Source organism: Myotis davidii, unplaced genomic scaffold (genome assembly GCF_000327345.1).
Source record: "Myotis davidii unplaced genomic scaffold, ASM32734v1 scaffold492, whole genome shotgun sequence".
Classification (NCBI taxonomy): Eukaryota; Metazoa; Chordata; class Mammalia; order Chiroptera; family Vespertilionidae; genus Myotis; species Myotis davidii.
In genome coordinates, this window is record NW_006284473.1 from 637,627 (window position 1) to 647,430 (window position 9,804).

The 9,804-nt window shown below is 37.0% G+C and overlaps 1 protein-coding gene across 2 annotated transcripts in view; it reads left to right on the forward strand.

Moving 5' to 3' along the window:
• The window catches only part of FILIP1L (filamin A interacting protein 1-like), a 107,863-nt gene that overhangs the window by 67,051 nt on the left and 31,008 nt on the right, over positions 1 to 9,804 (forward strand). The window contains exon 1 of one of the 2 annotated variants that reach the window (XM_006754853.2): positions 5,702 to 5,820. The exons of the other annotated variant lie outside the window; for it this stretch is intronic. The gene's annotated coding sequence lies outside the window, so the exon portion shown is untranslated. Of the gene's footprint in view, positions 1 to 5,701; positions 5,821 to 9,804 lie in introns of those variants that run through there. 2 annotated transcript variants of the gene reach the window in all.

A 9,804-nucleotide genomic window follows, 5' to 3' on the forward strand; every position in this document is an offset into this window, starting at 1 on the left:
ACTAATATACTATTGCATAACAACTACATTTAAAAATAGTAGTTAGGTATTTTTTCTTTTTCCATATTTATGCTTTTATTTTTTTAATCCTCACTTTATATTTTTTCCATTGATTTTCAGAAAGAGTGGGAAGGAGGAAGAGGAGAGAGAGAGAGTGAAAGAGAAACATCGATGCGAGAGAGACATATTGATTAGTTGCCTCCCGAATGTCCCGGGGATCAAGCCTGCAACCAAGGCATGTGCCCTTGACTGGAATTGAACACTCAACCTTTCTGTCTGCAGGTTGATGCTCTAACCATTGAACAAAACTGACTAAGGCTCATTCCTACTTTTCCTTACTTCTTCCTTGCTTTATTTCCTCAGGCCTTCTAGACCCATGTCAATTAGTTTACATGATTAAAAGTTAATTCTCATGCATTGCTATATTTGAGTTTCCAATGATAAAAGGAAACATATACTAAACAAAACTTACCCACTTTTTATCCTTAGTTAGCCAAGTATTCCAGTTACATCCTAAACAGTCCACTGACTTCCAACTAATAAAACCTGTTAAATTGTACTTTAAGCCCAAAGGTCTTTTTTCACAAATATTTACCCTGAAATCAAGCTCCATAACTACACAGAAAATTTGTCAGAGCTGTTTCCTTAAAATTGCATTACCTAAAATATATAAGGTGTACAAACTATTTGACAAGGCCCCTTTAAAAAATGGACTGGACAAAGCATTGAGAACAATCTGTACTGGCAAGGGACAAAAATGATCTAATAGGTCTTTTCCGTCTCTAATTTCTGTGATTTGAGGATTTTTTTAATCCTGCAGTAATACTCTCAAGTTCAACAATTTCTCAAAACTATTATTAGTTACCAAGGAAACACAAAATGTTTGCAGGAATAAATAAGCAAATGGACTGGACCTAAACAGCAGGCTTTTCCTGCTTTCCATTTAATAATTCTATGGTGGCGTCATATTATCAATTCTTCATTCTCTCCAAGTCATTTTGCTCACCTACTGGCAGCTCACTACAGTCACATAGCCAACTCATAGCATCCCATGTAAACCAAGACCTGAGGTCTCTAAACAGAAGATTGTCTCTTAAACACAGACATCCCTACTTTATTTAGTGAAGAATAAAAACCATGGCAATACCAGAGGGATAGTAAGCAGTGACTGACTTTGTGACTACCATTTATAGGGAAAATATGCAAATATGTGCTTTTAAATAACTCAGTGTCTATAGAAACTCTATGAACATGGTTAAAATATATTTAATAAAGGTAAAAGCCACATAATACACACATATGCCCACAGGATGAAAACAATTATACTTACAAATGTTTAGAAAAAAAACTAAAAAGAAATGGCAGTACATCGAATTGTTAATAGTTGGCAGTATTCAAATAGGAGGACTAGGTGCAAAATGTCTTCTAGTTTTCTACATTTTGCAAATTATCGTGGCACTGAGCTAGTTTTAAATTAATTTTAAAGCCACAAAATAGTAATCATTTTAAAATTCACGAAGGGCTTTCCATTCCCTAGTACCATCACTGACACTGTTGCTAAAATCAGCCCAAGTGAGCTCTTAAGGGTATTGGTCCCTGTTCTAAAAGCAAATTAGGTGGAGTATGAATAGGAAGAGTTGAAGAGTCTCTAGAAACTTCAAGGACTATGGAGGCTTGGAAGGGGAGATTTGGGCTGAGATAAGTGAGAGGGTCTATATGTAAATCCATGTTCCCTACAGGCCATTAACTGCTGGTGAAGGGCTCTCAGTGCACAGAGGAAGTGCTGTGCTGCCTGGGGAAATATTTTGTGTGGGCATTTATATGTACAGAGCTAGGCAGATGCCACCTGAGGAACAGAAAGAAGAGTGAAAGGAAGAGGTTAGTTAGAAAACTGCCCCTGGCATGGAGAGAAGGTGCTTTCACCCCTCAGACTTTCCTTCTGGCTCCCCATTTGAAAGTTGCCCACCTGTGTGCTCAGTCTCGGCCTTCCTCATAAACTGTGTGGCAACAGAGGAGAGTTCAGGTTTGCCTTAAGTTCAGAGGCAAAGCTGTTTTGCAAGAAGGCTGCCAATGAGGTGTCGGAATGTTCCGAGATGAGTACCTTAGTGCCAAAAGCGCACACTCTGACCAATCAACTGCAGCCTAACAAGCAGGACTACAGAATTCTGCCTCTTCCCATGCTGTCCTGGATCTGTCCCACTCTGTTCAGCTTCTCATACAGGACCATGCCCATTATAAGCATTGTTGTTTTTTCTTTGCATGTTATAGTGTTTCAACATATACTATAGAGATAAAGGAGCAAATGTGTCGCATTCAAAGTTAGCATTACTATCCCACATCCTGCAGCAGAGCTTTCAGGGAGCACACACATCACCCCTCAACTTATGAATGAACCCGTAATGAAAATTGTGGGCAGCTGAAAGAAAGGTTCAGTTAATTGTGAACACTGCTTCTCTGGCACTTATTTGATGACTGGAAGACTTCCCCAGCACAAGAAGAAACAAAGGCAGGAAGAGAGGACATGAAAGAAAATAAGAACAGTTACTTCACAAAGAGGAACTGACTTTGACATGCTTAGTAACATGTTAATGGTATATTAAAAGTTAAATAACAAGGATATTGTGGACATTACTAATACTAGTTGCTGTGGTCATTGTAATAAGATAGCATTAGCTTGAACCATGGGAAACTGCTGATATTCAATTGTTTTTGACTATCTAACAAAAGTGACTTCACACAGTTCAATAGAATCAATACATCTTAGATCTCAGCCTTGTGGCCTATAAACCCGTCTTAAACATTAGAAGGCAATTACGTTGGTAGGAAAATTCCTTTGCATTTTTTCCAAATAACAACTTAAACCTATTGCTGCTTTGAATCATAAAACCAGATTACTAATTGAAGGACTTTAATTTGTAGATGTGCTTATTTGTGAGAAATTCCTGATTATAAAATAAGAAGACTCATATAACAATTGCACAGTAAAATTTTCCTTAAAAGGAAGTAAAATTTTCTCAGCCAAGACTGAGGCACAATGTTCATAACTCTATTCTTTTCATAATAAATATATGTCAGAAGCCAAGAGAACAAAAATTACATCTCAAAGAGAATGTTGGTGAAAAGACAGACATAAATAAAAGTCTGCCGGTCAACTCATGTGGCCAATGGAGCACAATACCAATGACTGGCTAGAGTTTGTGATATAAGACGCAGAGTGTTCTTGTGTCAAAGATCCCCCTACTTCAATACCCTTGACTTTCATCTGTTGGAAAATTGTCATAACATTCTAACTTTACTAGTATTAGAACAAGACATGCTGCTAACACCCTCAAGAAAACTGTCTTAGTAATATACAGATCCAATGTGAACAATACTCCCTAAGGGCAGCTCTGGTGTGTGGCCTACAAAGAGGGTGAGTCTTGGTTTTCTTAGTTCAACATTCAGTCTAGAAAATAGAGATGTGTTGTGTAGATTAAATGGTGGAGTGCACGTAGAACACTAAATATGGTGATTGGCAAGAATTTGAATTAAGAGCTCAACAAATGAGTTCATATTGGCTCCGGAAGAGAGTGGTCACGTACTGCAACCTCAGTTGGAACACTGAGTCATAACTGGGTCATAGACCAGTACTTCAGGGAGTAACAGCACCAGGCAAAGCACATAAAGAGTAGGAGTCCTAATCCTCTTTTCTCTCACCTCAAAAGCCCTAGACAACTCTTGTATTCACTTAACTTCTCCTTTCTTCAGTTATCCCAGCTGAAGAAAACAGGAACTAATACTGACAAATTTTACAGGGGAATTGGGATATATAAATACAAAGCATGAGTACAAAAATGTGAGAAATAAATAAAAGACAGTGTCAAATGTTAAGAAACTTCTGTACCCAGCAAAAGAAAAAAGGAGGCAAAACAAGTTACAAATACTAGTTTAAAGTACAGGTACTTTATGTTACCAGTTTGAAGCCGAGATTCAGGTGTTTATGCTTCATGCAACTTTCATTACAGTAATTTCATCTTATGAGTAATAAATCAAATCTGGCATAAAAGTCCCAAAAAGGATGTTTAGTAAGCACAAAGCAAGCATACGAGACTAAAAAGATTCAAATGCACTTTACAAGTATAAGGCAGAGTAATAAAACTAACAGACCAACATATAAAAGGTTAATATAAAATTACAAATCAAATACTAAATTCAGTTGAACAGTATGGTCCTTCACTTCTCTTACAGTAGTATATGTAAAATAATGTCAACAATAAAAAAATGAAATTAAAAAACACCCCTGTATATATGAAAAGCTGGGGTTAGTTTAATTTAGGCTTCTCAGTAGATGGGTAGAGTGATCTAGAATTGTCTAAGTGAGCTGACAATTTAGCAATGATGATGCATTTATTTTTACACACTGCATCTTTTTCCCACACCATTTTTACTAACTGTACATTCTCTGTAATCAGCCTATTTCACTCCACACTAAGAAAAAGAAACAAGCACACCATTTTAATTATTCTTGTTTGACAAAACATATGGAAACAATAGTTCTATAGACATATGTACATCATAATAGGAAGCAATCCTATCTTAATGTAATTTAAAAAGAGTTAAAGAGACTCAAGTTATTAAAACTACTCAATTAATTTGAAGCTTGCAAATAAGGCAACCATATATCTAATTTATTTAGCAGATTCATATAGCTGGCTAGTACTTTAGAGATTACTCCTCTTATTGTTGTGCAAAATTATTAGGAGGCTAAATCTCTTAATTCAGTAATATTTGGTCAGTTTCCTTTTTCTGATCATGTTTTTATTTTGTTTTCTGGTAGAAGAGAACAAATGGATTAAAACTGGTTCTAAAGTTCTATTTTTATACTTTTTTGTTTTGGAAATACAGCAGCAAACATTTAATTTATTTAATAAATACTTTCCCTGCCAAATAGAAAGATTAGTTTTATCAACTTTCATTAAAACACAGGCAAGCAGAAATGAGGAACTAAGAGTTTCTTTCAGGAAAAACACTGAAAAAATAAGATTTCATCTGGCCTTCCCATCATCACTTGAAGAATTGTTTGGTAGTTACATCATCAGGAAATAAAATACTATCCTCTGAGGACCCCAACTCTTTACAAAGAGGAAAGAGAAGGTTTGAAGTCTAACTCACCCCCAGAGATGTCTCAAGGCAAAAAAAGACTTCTGGCTTTCCTCTCCTGCCTCCCCACAAGCAACCAAAAAACAAATGTACAAAAATATATTTACAAAAGTTTAAATAGAATTACAGATGTGTTTGTAAAGTATGTGATTGTCTAACCACTAAACTGTACATTTGAAGCTAATACAAAATATTATTGAATATAAACTGTAATTAAAATAAAACAATAGTACTTTTAAAAGTACAGGATGTGTATTTAAGAATCCTAAGTAATAACAGGAGCTTTAGAGCCCCAGAGCAGAGGGAGGAAAGTACAAGCAGATCGACCATGACCCCCCATGACTTGGTTTGCCTGGGAGCAGGGCGCCAGCATCCCAGGCCCGCCGCCCATTCCTCTCTGCGGGGAGCCCGGGACCCAAGGTCCGTTCCTAAGGTCTGGGCGTCGGAGGAGCCGGGCACGATGCTGAGCCGCCACCACCGCGGTCTGGCTGTCACCGGCGCCCCCGCCGCCCGCGCCGCACACGCGGAGCGCCTTATAAGGCAGCGCAGTGACGTAACGCCCATAGGCCGGGCGCGCTCGGCGCCCAGCTCGCATTGTTCGGGCGACTCCCGGAGCGCGCACAGCCCGCTCGCAGCGCGGCGCAACTGCGGCCCCCGCCCGGCCCGGCGCAGGCAGCTCAGGTAAGCCCGGGAGAGCCGCTCTGCTCCAGCGCGGGGCACTGCTGTCAGAGAGCCAGGTAGTCGGTAGGTAGCATTTAAAGTTACCAGCATCATGAACTGCAGACAGGTTTCAAAAAGCGCATCAAATGAACTCTAGCTTCAGAACTTTTTCCAACTCCTACAAAATTTGAAAGTAAAAGTTTTCTTCGATGGAGGAAACAGATTTGGGATTTAATTTTAAATGTTGAGAGGTGGGGGACGACTATATATTACATAAGCTTTCCAAGTGAGCTACACATTGAATCCTGCCTGTATTAAGAAATCTTTGGGGATAGGGTGGAGGGAAGTATATTGTAATACAACAATGCTATCTCCTGATCTTCTCTCTCCTTGGACTAAAACTCCCTTTAAGTGCAGAGTGCGAAACATGGCCACATGGTAGTGGGTTTGTTAGTGAACACCCACCCCATGCCTTTTGTAAATCTACTATAAAAGACTACAAACCCCTGTTAGGAATGCATCCTGTAATTAAGAGAAAGTTGAGTCTTTAAGTTAAAAAAAAATCTTACAAACGCCATTGTCTTAAAAGCATATGTCAATTTGCACAAGGAAGTAACAACCATCACCGTTTTAAGTTATAACTTTTACTGCAATTCCAATCAGTAGGTAAATGACAAACTGCACTGAAAATTAAAGATAAGCTGGCTATTCTAGAGTAATACTTTGGACAGTAATTTATGTAAAAAACTAATTTAAAAGACAAAGCCTATATAAGAATTTTGTTAATCAGTGGCATTTCGAACCATAATTAGTTACATCTAAACCCTAAACATGCTATTGTGGCAAATGAACCTTTACAGTATGATAATCGAACACTTGGAAGGTGCTAAAAATCTTCATATTTTACTTTACTTTTTAGATTAAAAAAGCAGCAGAGGAATTAAATTAAAACATGCTTTGTCAAGTTTAAAACATTAGAAGATGAAAAACTGATTTATGACTCAGAACTGTATTTGGTCTGAACATATATTGTAAAAGAAAACTTAAGAAATTGTGATAGAATTATTTCTCATTTTAAATAGTCTCTGTTTTATTTATCATTAGAAACATAACATTTTTATTTGCTTAAAATTCAAGATATTATCTGTGTTCTAGTAATTCCTGTGTGAGTTTTCCAAAGTATATGACATTGATGCCTACTATTTTTGCTTCATAGGATTTTGTTTTCTTTGCTAATTTTGTTGGGAGCAATGCAAGACTTTGGTTTTAGAATTCTAAAAGAAATATTATATGTTATTTGTTGTGAAGATAGGCTATATAAACTGCAGGTTAGTACCAAGAAGTAGGATTTCCCTAGAACTATTATTTCAAATCTAGGGAAGCGTACAATAATGAGAAGAGAAAGGGGCCAACACCCAGGTCACTATGGAGAAGTACGGAATATGCCATAGAAAAAGTTGCTTATTTGATATAGGCTGTAATTGGAAACTGAAAAATTCCTGCCTTGGGAAAAAGGTATCCCACTCTTCTGCATCAAATAGAGGAGAAGGGAAACAGAAACCATCAATTACTGTTTCAGCTATACCCAAAGTACCATCTGTACCATAAACTATAGCTCAACTGCTGAAAATCATAACCTCTATCAAAGCTCTAAAAGCTGTTTCCCAGAGTCTGCATTTTATTTTTTTAAATAGGCAAGCATCAATTTTGAAAAAAATTTTTAAATAACACACTTCAATACTGTTTCCCTTTTATTAACTTAAAAGCATGTTCAAGGAACAATCACTCATTAAGACCCCTTTTAAAAGTTAAACAAGATTTACTGTGGATATATAATGTCATAGTGGCTTTCCAAGTAAGCATTTCTTAGTCTTTGGGACAATCTATATGATAGAAAAGTTTTAGATAGAATGAATGTGAATTTTTACATTTTCAAATAAAGCATATATTAATTTTATGCTTAATTAAATTCATTTGCCCTTTTATAGTGATCATGATTAACTGGTAAGCCACTGGTATTTTTGTGATATTTTCCTAGTGCTGTGATGGAATCTATAGTAACAGCCAATATACAAACAAATCAAGCTTTGAGCTTCCTAATTTTCAAGTCCACTTGCAATTACCATTAGAGCTTGCTTTCTCAAACAGCTGTAAGTTTTGTTTTAGGTTTCTCTGCTACCCCTTCACCCTGAAAAAAAAAAAAAAAAGTGCCTTTGGTAATAAATGGATTTTGAGGTAAAATAAAATGTGGGAAGAATAAAATTCCATTAATTCTTCTTAGGTCATGTTCTGTCTATATCTAGTGCTTCAGGGCAAAGTGAATGCTTTTACAAGGTGAAGAAACAAAAAAACACAGCCTCCTATTTAAGGGAAAAAGGAAGTGGGCAGGAAGAGAACTGTTTACAAAAGACTGAATATTGTGGAGTAGTAATCAGAGGATGTAAAGAAATATTGGTTTCATCCTGCTGCAGAAACTGAAATCTGTTGTTCACATAGCCAGTCATTATATTTTAAAAAATCTAACACATTTTACCTTTAATTTATATTTGACTATGAATATAGTTTTAATTTAAACCGATTGTTTACTTTTGTAAATTATGTTTAAATAAGGATTTAGAGATGAAGAGACACTCCATGTAGAGCCACCAGTATCACAAACTTTCAAAGAAATATTTCTATGACTGCTTCTGCCATCACTACAGTATTTCTGGGCCACCAAACAAATCCTTAAGCTTGATGTATGCTACAAAGACTTTTAGAACCTCCTCTGGCTGGTGGTCAGTTTCTACTTCAAATGTTAGATGCACTAATTAATTCCTAGTGGATTGTCACCAACACTGTTGTAAACACTCCTACATCCCTCTTTTTCTTAAAAACAGAGTTGAGATTCTCTCTCCCTGGACTTTTGCACTAACATTATTTCCGACTGGGAAAGAAAGCTGGGCAAGCAAAAGTGGGAAGGCCCTCCAAGGAAAGTCCCTTGGTTCTTTTTCAGCTATGGGGGAAGAACTCCCCTTTCATGACTGTTCTCTCAGATGCTTTTAGCAGATAAGACAGGACAGGAGCAATTTTAAATTGAGTCCAAGAACAGATAATAACACATTAATAGTGCTCTTTCTCCAATCTAACTATCCTCACATCCCTATGCCCTACTGGTTCAAAAATAAGATTAAATCTTAAGATTCAATAATTATTTTTTATAACAAGCTTGGGGAATAATGCATTTGTGTTTAGGGGGAAGTAGGGAGGTATGTAGAGGAATAGGTAAGTTAAGTGTATTATTGGGGCAGGTAAGGGTGTAGACAACATACATCCAACTATTCGTTTCTGTTTATGATAACTACTGATTCTAGCCTAAACGACAGTTATTATCAGCAAAAGAGAACATATATTAATTACATAAGAATAGCAAACAGGCAATTCTACAGATGTGAGTTTGAGAAATACCTTAATAGGTTCTTTTGAATGGACAAGGGGATGCCCCAGGCTATAGAGAGTGTATTCACACACATGTACATACACAGCTGGCAGGAAATGTTATAGCTATAAGAGGCCTTGGAGGCCATCTGATCCAAATGCCTCACCTTGCCGAAGAAGCTGAAGTCCACAGTATGACTTGCTTCAGAGACACACAGCTACTTAGAGGCAGAGGCAAGGCCCCTTGAATTTTGGGGCTACATCCTTTGGTTTCTCCTTAAATTAGTGTTAGGAAGAGAAGAAGACAGTAGCCCCAGAAGTCTCAACACTGTAAGTGTTAATTTGGATATAAAATCCATTTAAAAAGAGAAAGTCGAAGGTTCAGAGTTCTTGTTAATAAATAAATATAGGCAGCAAGAAGACAGAGGGAAAGGAAGGAGGTGAAATTAATACAGTTCAACCAGGATACAACAATGGAAAGGAGGTAATAAAGAGAGGACAGAGAAAACAAATAATAAATGCACTTAAAAGTTCTCTGGGTGGCAAAGTTCACTCTGCTTTGAAGGTGAGAGGTGACCTGGAAAGAGT